At 37.8% G+C, this 19,108-nt stretch overlaps 1 protein-coding gene across 7 annotated transcripts in view; it reads left to right on the forward strand.

Moving 5' to 3' along the window:
* NCOA1 (nuclear receptor coactivator 1) overlaps nt 1–19,108 on the forward strand; it is a 241,529-nt gene that overhangs the window by 121,620 nt on the left and 100,801 nt on the right. For 6 of the 7 annotated variants that reach the window (XM_040496199.1, XM_040496198.1, XM_040496201.1 and 3 more), the window contains exon 3: nt 15,977–16,129. The exons of the other annotated variant lie outside the window; for it this stretch is intronic. The gene's annotated coding sequence lies outside the window, so the exon portion shown is untranslated. The remainder of the gene's footprint in view (nt 1–15,976; nt 16,130–19,108) is intronic. 7 annotated transcript variants of the gene reach the window in all.

The raw sequence follows: 19,108 nt of genomic DNA on the forward strand, positions 1-19,108 counted from the left end.
CATCTTTTCATGTGCCTGTTGGCCATCCGGATGTCTTCTTTAGAGAAGTGTCTATTCATGTTTTCTGCCCATTTCTTCACTGGATTATTTGTTGTTTGGGTGTGGAGTTTGGTGAGCTCTTTATAGATTTTGGATACTAGCCCTTTGTCTGATATGTCATCTGCAAATATATTTTCCCATTCCGTTGGTTGCCTTTTAGTTTTGTTGATTGTTTCCTTTGCTGTGCAGAAGCTTTTTATCTTCATGAGGTCCCAATAGTTCATTTTTGCTTTTAATTCCCTTGCCTTTGGGGATGCATCAAGTAAGAAATTGCTACAACTGAGGTCAGAGAGGTCTTTTCCTGCTTTCTCCTCTAGGGTTTTGATGGTTTCCTATCTCACATTCAGGTCCTTTATCCATTTTGAGTTTATTTTTGTGAATGGTGTGAGAAAGTGGTCTAGTTTCATTCTTCTGCATGTTGCTGTCCGGTTCTCCCAGCACCATTCCAAACAAGGAATTTCTTATTAAAACCTCTAAGCACATACGCTGGTCATTTCTCTATTTTAGAAAGTAATATGGGGGCGCCTGGGTGGCGCAGTCGGTTAAGCGTCCGACTTCAGCCAGGTCACGATCTCGCGGTCCGTGAGTTCGAGCCCCGCGTCAGGCTCTGGGCTGATGGCTCAGAGCCTGGAGCCTGTTTCCGATTCTGTGTCTCCCTCTCTCTCTGCCCCTTCCCCGTTCATGCTCTGTCTCTGTCTGTCCCAAAAATAAATAAATGTTGAAAAAAAAATTTAAAAAAAAATAGTAATATGTAATTTGGAAATATCATTAAAACAGAAATATCTAGATACAAGTATTTTTATCAGTTTACTTTAGTCAGCATCTATTCTTTGCTACCCTTACAAGGTACAGAGAGGTCTATTGACAGTGTGTGGAGTAAACCAAGCCTGTACATAGAAACGTGTGTAATGCAAACACTCATCTGATAAAGTATATGCCAGTTTTACTGTTACCTACAGGGATCTAACCTCTGCTTTGTAAAATGCAATCTTAGTACAACACCATCCTCTAGCACATATAAGACCTGTGTTGGGAATTAAAACCCTATGTGAGCATCCCGCCAGAGCATTTTGGAGATTTAGAACAGCTCGGTTTTCATAGTCCTCAACAGCTGCCTTCCAATTCAGTAAAGTTGCTCTTTAAGAAAGAACTAAACACTTACTGTAGTTTAGGTGTTACATTTCATTTTTAGCTCTTTGAATATGGACTCTCTCCAACATCCTGGTGTTTTCTCTCGCCTGGTAGCAAAAACAGAGAGATAAAGTATATTGCAGAATGATGCCACAGAAATGGGCTTTCTCCGATTAGCAGAGATGAGTCCAGCAGGTTTACTACTTTCAGCTTGTTTTTCTCCATGTGTTCTCACCTCTAAACCTGTGCCTAATCCCTTACGTTATAGTGTGCCTTCCTCCCAGGCCATTGATACTACTCTTGGATTTGTTTAGAAGCATGTAATGTCCTTTGACAAGTTTAATAGTCCTCATTCTCTTTGAGCTTTTAACTGCATTACCATTGTTGAATTGGAATATGTTCATTAATTCCATAAATTAACCTTTTAAAATATGTACCTACTCTGTGCCAGTTAAAAAACATCCATCTGCGGGGTGCCTGGGTGGCTCAGTCAGTTATGCATCCCACTTTGGCTCAGGTCATGATCCCATGGTTTGTGGGTTCGAGCCCCACTTCTGGCTCTGTGCTGACAGCTCAGATCCTGGAGCCTGCTTCGGATCCTCTGTCTCCCTCTCTCTGCCCCTCCTCTCTTTGCGCGCTCTCCCTCTCTCTCTCTCTCTCTCTCTCTCTCTCTCTCTCTCTCTCAAAAATAAACATTAAAAAAAATCCATCTAAGAGCTTATAGTCTAGTGAGGGAGATAGGTAATAACCACATAATCACACACACACAAGTGTGTTAATACGTTTGGAAAAATGCTAAGAAGGAATAGTAGAAAGTGCTATGAAGGTGTAAGGGAGGGCTGATTTATTTTTTATTTTCTTTTTCTTTTTCAAGTTTTTATTAAATTCCAGTTAACATGCAGTGTGATATTAGTTTCAGGTGTAGAATTTAGATCCATCACTCACATACAACACCCAGTGCTCATCACAATAGGTGAAGGGAGGGCTGGTTTAGATTCCTGAGGTAAGAGAAGTAGAGTTTTAGCTGAAGCATCAACAGTGGATAGAAATTGGGTAGGTGAAGAAAATAAGATTTGCAACAAGGAATATATTGTAGTGAAGGCCTCCGATGGGGCAGAAAGCCTGGGGACTGGGCAGGGACTGAGGAGGTAGCAATGCTACTAACACATAGCATACTGTGGGGAGAGTGGCTACGTCAGCGGTTTGGGACTTTATTCTTAAGTGAGATGAAACCTCATGGAAAGGGTGTAAGCAAGAATAGGATATCAGATTTGTGTGTATGTGGACGATGGCTTATTTTTGAAATAGGCTCAATGGGGCTCGGGGATTGAATATAATCTAGGGTGTGACAATGGAAAAGATTTCACAGGTGATGTCTGGGTTTCTGGTGGCAGCAATTGAGCGAGTGTGAAGGTACCTTTCTTTCTTCTTCTTCTTTTTTCTTTTGGAGATGGAATAGCCAAGGCAAAGGAATATAGAGTTTAGTTTGGAACTTCTTTTTTTTTTTTTTTTTTTTAATTTTTTTTTTTTTTTAACGTTTATTTATTTTTGAGACAGAGAGAGAGCATGAACGGGGGAGGGTCAGAGAGAGGGAGGCACAGAATCCGAAACAGGCTCCAGGCTCTGAGCTGTCAGCCCAGAGCCCGACGCGGGGCTCGAACTCACGGACCGCAAGATCGTGACCTGAGCCGAAGTCAGTCGCCCAACCGACTGAGCCACCCAGGCGCCCCTGGAACTTCTTAATAAATAGGCAGATGCTTGCAGGTGTGGAGCTTAAAATAGAGCATGCAAATAGTAGGAGCATTCTTTTGAGAATAACTTGTGTCCAGAATTGATGTGTTTATACTATACCAGAATTAGTAGTTTTGAAATCCAGTAGGCTAGGCTTTTTAGTGTTTTGTCCTTTTAATATAAATGTAATGGTGAATGTAAGAGTCATTAATATTTTAGATTTAGTAATTGATACATAGGCAGTTAAACATACAGTGTTGGTTTTTAGGTTATAATCTGCCTTTTTCAAAAAAGGGAGGGTAAGAAACAGAAATGGAGATACAATGAAGTACTTTGACTTTTTACTGTATTGTTTAAATTTCATCTTATCTTTAGAACCTAGAATGTAAGCATCAGTATCTCCCTGGAAGCCGAATAAGAATTGAAAACAAAAAAGCCATGTGGAGATATATAACATTTCCTGAATACGTATTACTAAAACAAATAATTAAAGAATTGTATGATACCGAAGTCTGGAAAAAAGCAAGGGAAAACATGATGGTTGCCATTGTTTATTAGATAAGTGACTACCAAGTAGAAAAGATATGAAACTTCATTGGCTATGATCTGTTAATCACTTTGCAGTAACTGTATGCCAGACATTATTTTAAATAACTTAAAAATATTAAGTGTTTACTCTCCTAACAACTTTTGAATAAGTACAAGTATTATTCTGCTTTTTTGTAGAGCAGGAAACCGAGGCATAGAAAGGTGAAGGTCAGAAAGCTAATGTTGGTGGAGTTGAGCTCCAGAACCTATACTTTTAATCAAAACGCAATATACCTCAGTACTAAGAAGGGAATGTGGTTGCCTATAGGCAGATGTGGATAGCTAAAGCTCAGTTAATTTATTTCATGGATGCGAGGTTTTATTCCATCAATGTACTAGAGTTCACTAATCCATTCTATTATTGATGGGCATTTGGGTTCTTACCATTTTTTGCTTTCATGAACAATGCTGGCATGAATATCTTTCTTCTTGTCTATATCTTTTTCTTCTTCATATGTCTTGTCCATTTATATAGAGAATTTCCTTGGGGTCACAGTTCTCTTTAATGCTAGCCCACTCATAGAATTCTTGCCACTTACCAAGATTTAATTCCCAGCTGGAGTCCCCTTGGAGCTCTTGCTTTTTTTTTTTTTTTTAATTTTTTTTTTCAACGTTTATTTATTTTTGGGACAGAGAGAGACAGAGCATGAACGGGGGAGGGGCAGAGAGAGGGAGACACAGAATCGGAAACAGGCTCCAGGCTCTGAGCCATCAGCCCAGAGCCTGACGCGGGGCTTGAACCCACGGACCGCGAGATCGTGACCTGGCTGAAGTCGGACATTTAACCGACTGCGCCATCCAGGCGCCCCATACACCCATTTTTAAACTATGTTTTTAACATTAATATGATGGCTTGATTTCAAATTTCATTTAAATTATTTTTGTCTTTGATTTGGAGAGCATGACTGTTATACCATCAGTAAGAAGAGAGTTGGTTGCGTTGTTCTTAATTCTTTTGTGAAATCTTATAGTCTCTCTTAAGAAAAACCTATTTCATGCAAATTTTTACGTGCTGCCTTGTTTCTTAAATTTTATTTGGGGTGGAATTAATAAGAACAGAGAAGTTACTATGGAATCTTAACCCCATGTACTCAAAGTAATTTATAATTGCCACTAGTGTTAATGGTTTATTTATAATAACCCACTACTGGATGGCAGCATAGCTAACCTAAGGTAGTCCCATCACACTGGGACTTTGGCTAACATTACCCCTCTTTCTCCTCATCAAAAAGTACATCATAAAGTAGAAGAGTCAAAGTCATGTTGTAATAAAGATAACCTTGGATCTGCACTAATTTTTTCAAAGTAATTAATATATAAATATTGTAATTATAAGTGTTATTGGTAACAAGTTACTTTCATCACACTTCACAGTTATTGTATGTGGGCATGGGGGAGAGAATCTACTGCCCTTAGAGATTTGAAAGTTTCTTTTACTTCCTCACAGAGAAAAGAACAGTAAACCACAGCTTCTTTTGATCCTCATCTCATGAGGTCATAAGGTGACAGTTGCTGATGGAAGATGGGTTTTTTCCTGCTTTTCCAAAATCAGACTCCATGGTAGCAAATAATGTGTATGAAGAGCTAATGTTGTATATATGATCTAAAACCGGTACTTTTTATTTTATTTTATTTTATTTTTTTCAACATTTATTTATTTTTGGGACAGAGAGAGACAGAGCATGAACAGGGGAGGGGCAGAGAGAGAGGGAGACACAGAATCGGAAACAGGCTCCAGGCTCTGAGCCATCAGCCCAGAGCCCGACGCGGGGCTCGAACTCACGGACCGCGAGATCGTGACCTGGCTGAAGTCGGACGCTTAACCGACTGCGCCACCCAGGCGCCCCTAAAACCGGTACTTTTAAAATCTTTCCTAATTAACTGTTGCAGAGGCCTTACTGCCTGTTGTTAGTGCTCTTCTGTCATATACTTCATTCTGTTATTGAGCAGCTTTAACGGATGATTGGCTCTTGAGAATGTCAGGATGGTGAGTTTTAAAATTGTTAAAAAGATTGAGGTGTTAATAACATACGCGAAGCAAAACTTTAAATATGGGTGGGGTGCCTGGGTTGCTCAGTCGGTTGAGTCCAACTTTTGATTTCGGCTCAGGTCATGCTGTTGGGCTTCATAAGATTGAGCTCCTTGTTGGGCTCTGTGCTGACAGTGGGAAACCTGCTTCGGATTCTCCCTCTCCCTCTCTGTCTTTACCTCTCCCTGACTTGCATGCACATACATGCTCTCTCTCTCCCTCTCAAAATAAATAAAAAAACATTTTTAAAGAAAGATTATGGGGTGGGTCAGTTGGTTGAGTGTCCAACTCTCAATTTCAGCTCAGGTCATGATCCCAGGATTGAGCCCCATGTTGGGCTCCTCGCTAAGCATGCAGCCTGCTTAAGATTCTCTCTCTCTGTCTCTCTCTCCCTCCCCCTCCCACGCCTCTCCCTCTCATGCATGCTGTCTCTCTCTTAAAGAAAAAGATTATGAAATAACAGGAAGATTAAAAATGAGCAATTAAAATATTACCAATAATAACATAGTATTTGATTCCAGGTAAAGGTGGTAGGTTGAGGACACAGTTAATATTGTTCCCTCCCCAAACCACAGTTAAGTTAAACAACAATGAAAACAAAGTCAATAAAGGTTGTTGTTGGGTTGTTTTTAGTCCTAAATCCAGACGAAGAATTGGAGAAAAATAGGGCAAAATTTTCAGGGCTGAAACACAGCCAGAAGAGTGGTAGCAATCTTATTAAACCTAGGAAAGCCTAGTTTTACATGGAGAAAGCTAAGGACTAATGGAATTTGTACTGGTGAATCTCCAAAGGGCCCACACAGCGGTAGTATTGTGTAACTCTGAAAGGGCAAGGGGAAGGAGGGCAAGAAGGTGAAGAAGATGAATCTAGGGGACTGAAATAAGGAGGATTGTTTGAAAGATGTTTAAGAAACACTTAAATGCCTGGATTTTCTTCACTTTTTGCCACTGTTCTAATGCACTGCTCTCATCTTGACAGTGGGCAATTTGAAGTATATTCTCTGGCTGAAGAAAGAGGGCTGACTACTGGCCTAATGGACAACAGGCACATTGAAGGTGGAGGGAGCATTGGCATTTTCAATGATGAGAGCCCTGCCCTCTTCTCTATTATTGGCTTCCCAACTGAGGCCTTTTTCCTCTAGGCAGGAGGAAAGAAGAATCTTCCATGAAAAATCTGACTAGCCCATTAAGAAAAAAACTAAAGGCAAAAAGGACTTTACATAAATACTGTACTCTGTTTGGTAAATTTGTTTTTTATAGGGGTACAGGTTAACAATTCTGAAGCTACTTTATGTATACACAGGTGTTGGGCAGATAAGTAAATAAGTGATAGATAATGGGAACCAGTTTTCTCACATCAATATCTGTGACCTAATAAAGAGCCTGCCCAAGTTGCCCTATATTGAAGGTTACAGTCAGTAGCCCCAGGTACTTAGAGCTTTAAATAAACTTTTTATTTCCAAAGGTCTAAACTCCATCAAACATCTAAGGAAAGCATCTACTATGAATAACAAACCAAAATAAACAAATCAAGAATACAAAACAACTTGCTGAAAACTGACTGTACAGCTGGGAAAATTTTATGGATATGCACACACACACACACACACACACACACACACACATCTACATATACCATATGTGTGTATAAAATATCTTCAGAAAGATGGGATTCTACATCCGTAAAGCAAGAATACGATATTTAAAAAAGAACATTCAGAAAACAAAGAATTCTTATAAATTAAGAATATGTGGCAGAAAAGAAAAACTCAGTACAATTATTAGATAATAAATTGAGAATTTTTTAGGAGTAGAGCAAAAAGGCAAAGAAATGATAAACAGAAGATTGAAGAAAATAAGAAGATGAATGTAGGAGGGTCAACTTCCTAGTGTTAGGAGTTCTAAAAAAGAGAACAGAATAAATTAGGGGGGAAAAAAGAATATAATCCAAGAAAATTTCTCAGAACTGAAAGTGCCAATTGTGTACCCAGCATAAAGGAAGAAAAGTGCCAATTGTGTACTCAGTTCAACTGGTATTGGATACCACATGGGATAGCCACATAGTCAGCTAAAATGTTCAGTCTCCATAATAGTCAAGGAAATTCAGACTGAAATGAATTCCCACTTTCATCATTAGACTGGTTAAAAAATAAATTCTGATGATATCAGGTGTTGGAAAGAATATGGGGAAAATGGTTCTCTTATACACACTGCTTGTGGGAGTATGAAACAGCCATATTGGCAAACAATTTGACAAGTGGTGAGATGAGAGAAATCTATACAACTACTGTAATTCAGAAATTGCACTTCTGGATATTGCCACTAGAAATTCTTTCACTTGTGCATATGAAAAAATGAATAAGAGGCCATGTCCAAGAATACTCATTGAGCTATTCTCTGTAAAAATGAAAATTTACAGGAGCCCCTGGCTTGCTCAGTCAGTTAAGCGTCCGACTCTTGATTTTGGCTCAGGTCATGATCTCACAGCTTGTGAGATTGAGCCCCACATTGGGCTGTATGCTGATAGTGTGGAGCCTTCTTGAGATTCTCTCTCCCTCTATCTCTATTCCTCCTCTGCTCATGTGAGTATGTGTATGCTCTCTCTAATATTAAAAAAAATGAAAATTTACAGACCACTTAAATACAAGAATGGCTAAGGTGAGGTATATTCATATATTTGTATGAATGAAACACACACACATGTATGCCTCAGCAAGGATAGAGCTCCAAAAGGTAATGCATGAAATCAAGACAATGCATAATATGTGTTGTATACAATAAAAAATGTATATTTTAAAACATAAAACATCAGTGTATATTGTGTATGGGTACACGCACATATACATATCCAGAAAGAGATGTATTAAATTCATGATAATGGTTCTGTCTATGAAAGGGAGGGGAATGAACAGAGTGGACTCTGTGTAAGTGTGGGGACTTTGGATTTATTGGTAGTGCTTCATTTCTTAAAAAAGAAAAAATGTAAAAAATGTTTACTGTTGTTAATTCTGGGATAAATCCATAGATACTTATAATATTTATCTATATGTTTTTAATTTCTGGCTCTGTACCTCTGCCTGATTCCAGAATAACAAAGGGAGAATGATTAATAGGCTTCCTTTTTACTCTATGTGTTAGGTGTATAATATGTGCTCTTCTATCACCTGGCTTCCTCATTTGATTTTTAAATGAGATTGAATTTAAGAAATTAAAAATAATTAAATAAAATAAAGGAATTGAGGTGCCGTGTTAGCCAGAACTTGTGCCAGAATCCAGCATTGGAAGCAGATAAAGATGACAGAAAAGCCTTACCTGGGAAGGGAAAATTGGAACCTGAAATTGAAAGCCTTCAGACATGCTCAGTAATCATGATGTTCCAGTAGGAGTTTGTAGTATCCATATCAGATCTCCTACTCTGGATTCCTCTGGATTGGGGGAGGGGTGGTGAGGAAAGTCTTGAAATGTTGAGCTCCAGATAGTCCAGATAATTATGTAACAATCACTGACGTATAGAATATTTGAATCACTATATTGTACCCCTGCAACATAACACGGTGTGTTAACTATACTGGAATTTAAATTAAAGTAAATGAAAAAAAAAATCACTGGAGAGATGCATTTTAAGAGAACTCACTTAAAGTGAAATATTATTTCACAATAATAATCAAATATTTTTTTCTTAGTACTTACACACATTCCTCCTGTCTTCTTAGGTTCTCTGTGTCACCTATCTCCTGGTTCCATATTAGTAACTTATCATTGTGTACATATCTTTTTGTGTACGTATTTTTTTTAATTGTTTATTTTTTTAAATTATCTTAATTATCTTTTATTTATTTATTTTGAGAGAGAGAGAGAGAGAGAGACTCAGAGAGCCATGAGTAGGGGAGAGAGAGGGAGAGGGGGAGGGAGAGAGAGAGAGAGAGAGAGAGAGAGAGAACCCCAAGCTGACTCTGCTCTCTGTGCACAGAGCCAGATGCAGGGCTCAAGCTCACGAACTGTGAGATTATGACCTGAGTTGGATGCTTAACGAACGGTGCCTATTACCCAGGCACCCCTGTACATATTTTTTTGGAATATGGATTTATCTTGTGCTTTTCCATTTTTCATGCAGGTTTTAAATGACTATACTCAGCCACTCCCCTTAGCATTGTTCTCACATTTCCTCACATGGTTGACCACGAATCCATTAGGACTCTAAATCATTAGCAGGATCCATCTGGCTTCAGTTACTGCTTGGTTTTGAAGTAGTACCCGTAAAAACTCTCAGGTTTTATAGAAGAGAGTGGCATTATTTGGCAAAGATTATACCTGCAGGATTAAGTATGTAAGTGATTTGGAGGGTTGCTCTTCCTTGGAAGCCAAATAATGACAGAACCTAAGTATATGGATGACTAGATGAACAATGCCATCTTTGCCACTGGTCAGTTACTACTTAACAATTCTTACACAGATTTACCTAGGGAAAACTAAAAGGTAAAATGCTTCACAAATGAAAGAACACACAAAATAGTATCAGGAGGATTGAAATGAATTGTTTCATTCAAGAAAATGTTCTAGAGCAGTGTTTATTACAAATGCAAATAAGCTAGACATATAAAGTGAGAAAAATTCAACTAAATACAATGTAAATTGAGCTACTCTAACTGTAAATCCTTTTATATAATATGTTTAACTGCAAGTCAGTATGAAGAGCTAATTCAAGTTTCTTTGAGTTTTTGAATTGTGGATTTAAATCAACAGAAGAAAAAAAATCTTGAAAATATAAAAAGCACTTAATTTAATTTAGAGGGACTATAAGGGGTAAGCACTTTTGAATCCAGGTGATAGGATAACCCAGTTTTCCAACATTAAACATTACACTTTAATATGGAATTCAGCATTAGGGGAAATCATGATTTAGAGAAAATATAGTTTTTATATAAAAAGAAAAAGCCCAAAACAAGCATTAAAAAAACTATTACAGGGTGGCTCAGTCGGTTGAGCATCCGACTTCAGCTCAGGTCACGATCTCGCAGTTTGCGAGTTCAAGCCCCGCGTTGGGCTCTGGGCTGATGGCTCAGAGCCTGGAGCCTGCTTCCAATTCTGTGTCTCCCTCTCTCTCTGCCCCTCCCCCGTTCATACTGTGTCTCTCTCTGTCTCAAAAATAAATAAACGTTAAAAAAAAATAAAAAAAATAAACTATTACAAATGTAAAACAAAAGAAAAAATAGACTTGTATTTATTGATAGTATAACAATGTACTAGATGTACACAAAGTAATAATTTTGAATGTATGAATTAATTTGGGGGGACAATTATATTTTGGCGAACCCATAAAAATATTCAATCCCTCTTTTTTTTTCTTGGTCTTTTTTAGTTTCAACAGTGTTATAAAATTTAAGTATATAGGTCTTGCATATCTTTTGTTAAATTATTTCCTAAGTATTTTATGTTTTTTTGATGCTATTATGAATTTGTTTTGCATTTTATTTTCCAATTGTGGTTGTATGGAAGTTGATTTGGTATACTCATCTTGTATCCTACAACTTTGCCAAATCACTTATTAATTCTAGTAATTATTTTTCAGATTCCTTAGAGTTAGGTACCAAAAAATAATTTTTAAGTGAATAAAAACAATTTTAGTTCTCTCTCTCTCAATTTCCTTTTATTTCTTTTTCTTGACTTATTGTGCTGAGTAGGACCTTCAGTACACCTGTTACAATAATGAAGTGGCTATGGGGCACCTGGCTGGCTCAGTTGGTAAAGTGTGGGACTCTTTTTTTTTTTTTTTTAAACGTTTATTTATTTATTTTGAGACAGAGCTGGGGAAGGGCATAGGGGGAGAGGGAGAGAGGGAGAGAATCCCAAGCAGGCTCCACGCTGTCATCACAGAGCCCAACACAGGGCTTGATCTCACAAACCATGAGATTATGACCTGAGCTGAAATCAAGAGTCAAATGCTTAACCAGCTGAGCCCCATCAGGCACCCAAAGTGTGGGACTCTTGATCTTGGGGTTGTGGGTTTAGGCCCCCATGTTAGGTGTAGAGTCACTTAAAATCTTTAAAAATAAAATGAAGTGGCTAGAGTGAACATTCTTGCCTTGTTCGCAATATTAGGAAACTCCCAATATTTCACCATTATATAAAATACTAGATGTAGTTTTTCACTCATCCTATTTATCAGATTGAAGGGAGTTACGTTTAATTCTTAGTTTGCTGAGAATTTTGTCATGAATGGTGCTGAATTTTCTCAGATTTTTTTTCTGTATCTGTTCAAATGGTTATATGCTTTTTATTCTGTTAATATAAATTACATTGATTGGTATTTAATTTGAAACATTTCTTGGATAAACCACATGATCATAGTATATTACCCTTCTTATATACTGTTGGATTCAATTTGTTGTTTTGCATCTGTATTCATGAGGCTGATTTTCTTTCCTGGTAATATCTTTGTCAAGTTTTGGTATTAGGGATTTGCTTATTTAATAAAGGGAGGGGTGCCTGGGTGGCTCAGTCGGTTGAGCATCTGACTCTTGGTTTCGGTTCAGGTCATGATCATGGTTTGTGAGTTCAAGCCCTGTATTGGGCTCTGTGCTGACAGTGCAGAGCTTGCTTGGTATTCTCTCTCTCCCTCCCTCTCTCTCTGCCCTTTGCCTGCCCATTCTCTCTCTCTCTCTCTCTCTCTCAAAATAAGTAAAAACTTAAAAAAAATTTTTTTTAAAATAAGACAAGTTAGGGAGTATCTCTCTTCTGTTTTCTAGAAAGTATGTAAGATGGTTATTACTTCCTTAAATGGTTGCTAGAACCCACCAGTGAAGCCATTTGGGCCTAGAGTTTTGTTTTGATTTTTGTGGTTTTTTGTTTTGTTTTTGTTGTGTTTTAATTATGAAATGTTTTCTTTAGTAGATGGGTTTCTATTTATTTTTATAGTTGGAGTAATTTTAAGGGATTTTTCATTTTATCTCAGTTACTGAATTGATTTGCATTATGTGAACATTATATTTGTAGGATATGAAGTGATATTTCCCCTTTTATTTCTGATATCAGTAATTTGTGTTGCCTTTTGTTTTTCTTGAACAGTCTTGCTAAAAGCATAAATGATTTTTTTTTATCCTTTAAACTGTTGGTTTTAATTTTTTTGAATTGTCTAATCTTTGGCTTGAGTATTGTTTTGACTTGAAGTTCACTAACTTGTTTTTGTGCCATCTCAAATCTATTAACTAATAATAGATTCAGCCTATCCAGTGAATTTTTAAGTTTTGATATTTAACTACCTAGTTTTTGAAGTTTCATTTCTGTCTGTTTCCATTTGCTGTCAATATTTCTTATCTGTTCACTCATTATAACATGTTGAATATACTTGTATTAACGGCCTGAGCATCCTTGCCAGTTAATTCTGTCTAGATCATCTTGTAATAGGTTTTCCTCCTGTTCTTGAGTTACAGTTTTTATCTTCTTTGCATGTTTAGTAATTTTTTGTTGTATATTGGATTTTGTTGATGGTATTGTAGATTTTTTTTTAAGCATATTTATTTTTGTTCCAGATAACTAGCTTGTAAAAATACACTTACCATATAACCCAGCAATTGCATTTCTGGGTATTTATCCTAGAGAAATGAAAACTTATGTTCACACAGAAACCTGTGCACAAATGTTTATAGCAACTTTATTTATAATTACCCCAAAAAGAATACATCCCATTTGTACTTCGACAGGTGGGAAAAAAACAAAAAACTGTATCTCCATACCGCGGAGCAATGAAAAGGAACAAACTATTGATATATTCAACAAATTGGATGGATTTCATGGGTATTATGTTGAGTAAAAAGAAAACAAGCCAATCTAAAATGTTTCCATACTGTCTGATTCAATTTTTGTAAGATTCTCAAAGTGAAAAAATTATAGAAATAGAGGACAGATAAATGGTTGCCAGCAATTAAGGAAAGGGGAGGAGGGTGTGATTATAAATAGCGAAAGGGAATCTAAGTTGTGGTATGGTGTATGGATCTGTACATGTCCTAAAATGCCATAGAATTATAAACAAAGATATGCAAAAAACAAAATATGATTGCATGAAAATGGCAAAATCCAAGTAAAGTCTATAGTCTAGATAATTGTATTGTGCCAATCAGTTTCTCGGCTTATGATAATACACTGCAATTATGTAAGTTGTCACCATCGGGGTAGGTGAGTGGTGAGTACATGGGATCGCTCTGTACCACTTTTGCTACTTCTTGTGAAGATGAGAGGCTCTAAGGATTTCAAAATAAAATTTAAAATACATTACTGACGGATCACCTTGAAATTACAGAGGTTTGGTTTTTATACTTTGTCACACCAGATGTTATTTCAGTTTTGCCCTTAGCCTTAGGAGAATCCTTATTCCTGGAATATAGTCTTTACCCTGAGATGTGGCCCTTCTGTGGTTTCTGTGAGAAGTCAGTTGTGTTCACCAGGCCCTTTTAACTTGGCAGGATTCAAAATCCAAACTGTGTCTTTCCTGTGGTAGGAAGCCGAAATCTCTGTTCAGCTTTTTAGTCTTCCAGCTGTTGCCTTCTGTTGGGCTATTTGGAGTCTCCCAGTGCATGAGCAGTTCAGGGACCAGCCAAAGATTTGAGCATTTGTGGACAGATTTAAGCTCCCCCTGCCCTGTACTGTACTACCCTTCCTACCATGATTTTCCCCTCCTATTGTCTAGCTTTCTGTCAGCTCTTAGATGCCAATGAGACTGTGGTTTTCTTCTTTAGCCCTAGCCTCCCAGTACTTAAGGGGGATATACTGGGAAGAGTTTTCTTAAGGTAGAGTTGTACGAATACATCTCATCTCAGTATGGTTCCTTTCTTTTAATAATCAAATACCCTACGTTTCTGCCGGCTGTTGGTCACTTTCAGTATCTTTAAACAGTTACTTTTAACTTTTTAAAAAATTTTTAGTTTTTTTTTTTTTTTTCAACGTTTATTTATTTTTGGGATAGAGAGAGACAGAGCATGAACGGGGGGAGGGGCAGAGAGAGAGGGAGACACAGAATCGGAAACAGGCTCCAGGCTCTGAGCCATCAGCCCAGAGCCCGACGCGGGGCTCGAACTCACGGACCGCGAGATCGTGACCTGGCTGAAGTCGGACGCTTAACCGACTGCGCCACCCAGGCGCCCCTTTAAAAAATTTTTAAATGTTTATTTTTGAGAGCGAGAGCAAGAGCGAGAGACCGTGAATGGGGGAGGGGCAGAGACAGAGGGAGACACAATCTGAAGCAGACTCCAGGCTCTGAGCTGTCAGCACAGAGCCTGATTGGTGGGGGGCCGGGCCGGCGCAAACTCATGAACCTTGAGATCGTGACCTGAGCTGCAGTCAGTGGCTTAACCAACTGAGTCACCCAGGAGCCCTTGAACAGTTATTTTAATATTTTGTCCAGAGTTAATAATTGTTATCTAAGGGCAAATTAGTCCAATATGAGATAGTCCATTATGACTGGAACCAAAGCTCAACGAATTTTATTTTTAAGTATTACGAATATAAAAAGTTTGTAAAGGGGCACCTGGGTGGCCCAGTTGATCATCTGATTCTGCTCAGGTCACGATCTCACGGTTCATGAATTTGAGCCCTGCGTTCGGTTCTGTGTTGACAGTGTGGAGCCTAGAGCCTGCTTGAGTTCTGTGTCTCCCTTGCTCTCTACCCATCCCCCACTCATGCTCTGCCTGGCTGGCTCACTCTCTCTCTCTCTCTCTCTCTCTCTCTCCCGCGCGCGCGCGCGCGCGCGCGCGCGCGCGCGCGCTCTCTCAAAAAGTGAATGAACATTAATAAAAAAGTTTATAAAGTTTTTCAGTGAAAAATTTGAAAGTGGGATGCCTGGGTGGCTCAGTCGATTAAGCCTCCGCCTCTTGATTTCGGCTCCGGTCATGATCTTACAGTTCGTGGGTTCAAGTCCTGCATGGAGCTCTGTAGTGACAGAGCCTGACTGGGATTCTCCTTTTCTCTCTGCTTCTCCCCTGCTCACTCTCTTTCTCTCAAAAGTAAATAAGTAAACATTTAAAAAAATTCAAAAGTAAAATATCATAGTAACTTTAATGCATAGTAAGAAGTATTACAAAAATCAAAGAAAGTATTCAATGAAAACTGAAAATATGAACAATCAGTATTTTAATTAAAAAGAAGAATAAACATGCAAATGCAGCCAGAAAAAAAATTTTTAAAGACATATAAATGACTTTCAGAAGATTAAGGGCAGAATGTAATTATGTATTACCTAAGCAGCAGCCTTAGATAGGAATACATATTTAATCACCAGAAAGGACTTCAGCTGTAAAATCAGATCTTCATCCATTGTCTTTTGGAAATATTTTTCCATTTGGCTTTAAAAGTTGTATTTTCTTTCTTTATGCAGCATTTCTGACCTTTGTCATTTCTTAGAGACTAAAACAACAAAAACAACAATCTAACCTCCCTTCTGCTTTTATTTTTTTCTTCTCCTTTTAGTTTGCATAATTGGCCTTAAATGAGGTGAGAGTGAAGAAACTAGAGCCATCTCTGGATACATCGCTACCCCACTTCCCTGTAAGCTACCCTCCGGAGTGCTAGATTTGACCATATCTGTTTTGAGGACTCATTATGAACAAAGACGTCTCCCAGGTGGGAATTGTAACTCTGCTTTTAAAGAGCTTTGTTTATACAAAAGTATGAAGGGAAAATGATTACCGATGGAAATATGGTTTTGATTTAAAAGTTTCAAAGTTACTATAAAACATCTGCTGACATTCCTAAATGAAAATGTTCTAGATTACACTTTATGAACCACTTTAATGCACACTGAAATGAATATAGGGTTCATATGAATATTTTACACTGAGAACCTCCTCATTGAATTAAAAATGGCAAGCAGAAAAACTATACTGAACCGTCCCTAGATTTGGTCTGTATATTTCTAACATGTGTGCAGTCATTCAGTCTCTATTTGGTGCCCATTTTTTTTACATTTGGGCATTTTTACATAGCCGATTTCGAAGAGTTTGTGAGCTCCCTGAGGGAATAGTTCTTGTGTGTCCACAAAGATGACAATGATCACAGAAGAGCGTATGTTAGAAAGATAAACATGCACTAAGCCAAGACAGTAGGTAAAAAGCTGAAGATTAATCAGAAAATTATAGATCAGTAAGTGGACTTTTGGCAGGAGGCTTTTTAAAATTAATAGATTTTTTAATTGAATTATAGCACTATACAGATAAAAGTTACAGATTTTAAGTGTAGAACTCCTGAATTATCATGTGCCAAACATATTTGTTAAACAGGTTAAGAAGTAAAACAATATCAGCACCCCAGGAGCTTCCCTCATCCTTGTCCCAGCTGCACACCCACCTACTCACTTTTAAAGGAGAAGACGGTTGTCACCGTGGAGTGATAGCTGTCAGCTTGAAGAGTGGGCTTTAACCACCATAGATGTTAAAGGCAGTTAGATTTAGTTGGCTGACAAACAATACCTGTGTTCGGGATAAACAATGAATTTGGGAGATGGAGGCGAGACTATCTGTTGGCAGCAGAGTGCTTTAAAGCAGGGGCTGGAGGTGCAAAATAACCCTACTGCCTCTCTCTTTAAAGTCTCATTGGTAAGGGCACCTGGGTGGCACAGTTAAGCGTCCGACTTTGGCTCAGGTCATGATCTCGTGGTCCATGAGTTTGAGCCCCACGTCGGGCTCTGTGCTGACAGCTTGGAGCCTGGAGCCTGCTTTGGATTCTGTGTCTCCCTTGCTCTCTGCCCCTCCCCAGCTAATGTTTGTCTTTTTCTCTCTCTCTCTCAGAATAATAAGCTTTTTTTTTAATTTAACAAAAATAAATAAAGTCTCATTGGTTTCTAGAACACACTCCAGATTTCTGGCTTTCATTTAACTGGAGATACATTTATTAACTTGTATTTTCTATTATTTGAAATCAGACTATTGATTCCCAATGGAGAGAGAGAGAGAGGAGTTTATATTTATGAAAGAGAAAGGGAGAGAAAACAGAATCATCTAGTGACTGAACTCTGGCTTAGGTGTGTTTTTCTTTAACTCCTTCTTCATTGAGTGACTCTAAGAAGTCTCTTTTCTTCATATCACAATGAAGATTTTTATCTTCTCTATTTCTCCTTAACATTTATCAAAATAATTTTAAACCTGCCACATCGTTGCAAGATTGGTAGGCCCTGTATATTGCCCATTGCCCACTTTCACCAGTTTGAAACATTTTGTTACGTTTGCTTTATCTCTCTGTATATTTGCTACTATTTCTGCTGCTGCTGCTGCTGAATCATCTGAGAGGAAGTTGTAGACATTTACGTTCTTCCACTCCTAAATATTCAGTGTGTTTCTCCTGCTTAACCACAACATAATAATGAAATTCAGGAAACAACATTTTCATTATTATTATTATTATTATTATTATTATTATTATTATTATCACATTTAGAGTTCGTATTAAATTTTTATCAGTCCTCTGATCCAGATTCACCCATTGTGTAGTTGTTACATCTCTTTGGTTCCTTTAACCTGGAATCAGCTTTTCTTTGTCTTCCATAAAATGGACATTTTGGGAGAGTACAGGTCAGCTGTTCCGTATAGTAGCACTCATTTTGAACTTGATATCTGTTTCCATCTTTGTTCCTTTCTAAAGAGACTATGATATGGGACTTTGGAGATTCATGGATTTGTTAACTGAGAATCTTATATGGTAGAACAAAGCCTGTAAAGATTTTTTTCAGGGGAAAGTCTGTTGAAACATGGTGGGAGCCCAGAATTCCAGAAGGTAGATTCCTAAAGATGATTTGGATGTTATTGAAAAGAATTTTATATGTGTGTGGATGTATATATATGATCTTAGAATCCAAGATTTATAAATTTTTGGACAAAAATTAGGGTTTGTATGGCAAAACTTTTTGAAGGAATAACACGTTTATATTTTAAGGTAAATTACATTTATAAGAAATAATTGGTTTTAATTATAATGATGAGAGAAGTCAGGATTGGGTATCCAATCAATTTTATTTATTTCTGTGTGACGTTTGGATGAAGAATTGAGAAGGCTCTCTGTTCATGTGTTTGAAACTCCCTGTAAATACCACCCAGGATTTCTACAGGTGGCACAATTTAATGTCAGCTTTTCTGAGAGAACTCCTAATGAAGAAGCATTTTAATGTAGAAGCAAAAGCAAATATTGGGAATCTGTTGTTGGCTTTTTACTTCTCAGTTATGTGACTATAGATTAGTTATATGAGTTAAAGCATAGCCAGATTCTGGAGCCAAATTACTTAATGATTTTTACCTCTGCTACTTATGATGTTAAGCAGATCAAGTAATGTTTCTATGCCTCAGTTTCCTCATTTCTTACAATCTGTAAATAGGTTATAAAGTTACCTGTCTCATACTTTATGAGTGAATTGAATTAGTAAGGTTTATGAGTAAATAATGTAAATTCCAGGGTGCCTGGGTGGCTCAGTCGGTTGAGCGTCCGACTTCAACTCAGGTCATGATCTTGCCATTTGTGAGTTCGAGCCCTGTGTCGGATTCTGTGCTGACAGCTCAGAGCCTGGAGCCTGCTTCGTATTCTGTGTCTCCTCCTCTCTCTGCCCCTCCCATGCTC

This window comes from Herpailurus yagouaroundi, unplaced genomic scaffold (assembly GCF_014898765.1).
Source record: "Herpailurus yagouaroundi ecotype Mexico unplaced genomic scaffold, PumYag 188, whole genome shotgun sequence".
In the NCBI taxonomy this organism is placed as follows: Eukaryota; Metazoa; Chordata; class Mammalia; order Carnivora; family Felidae; genus Herpailurus; species Herpailurus yagouaroundi.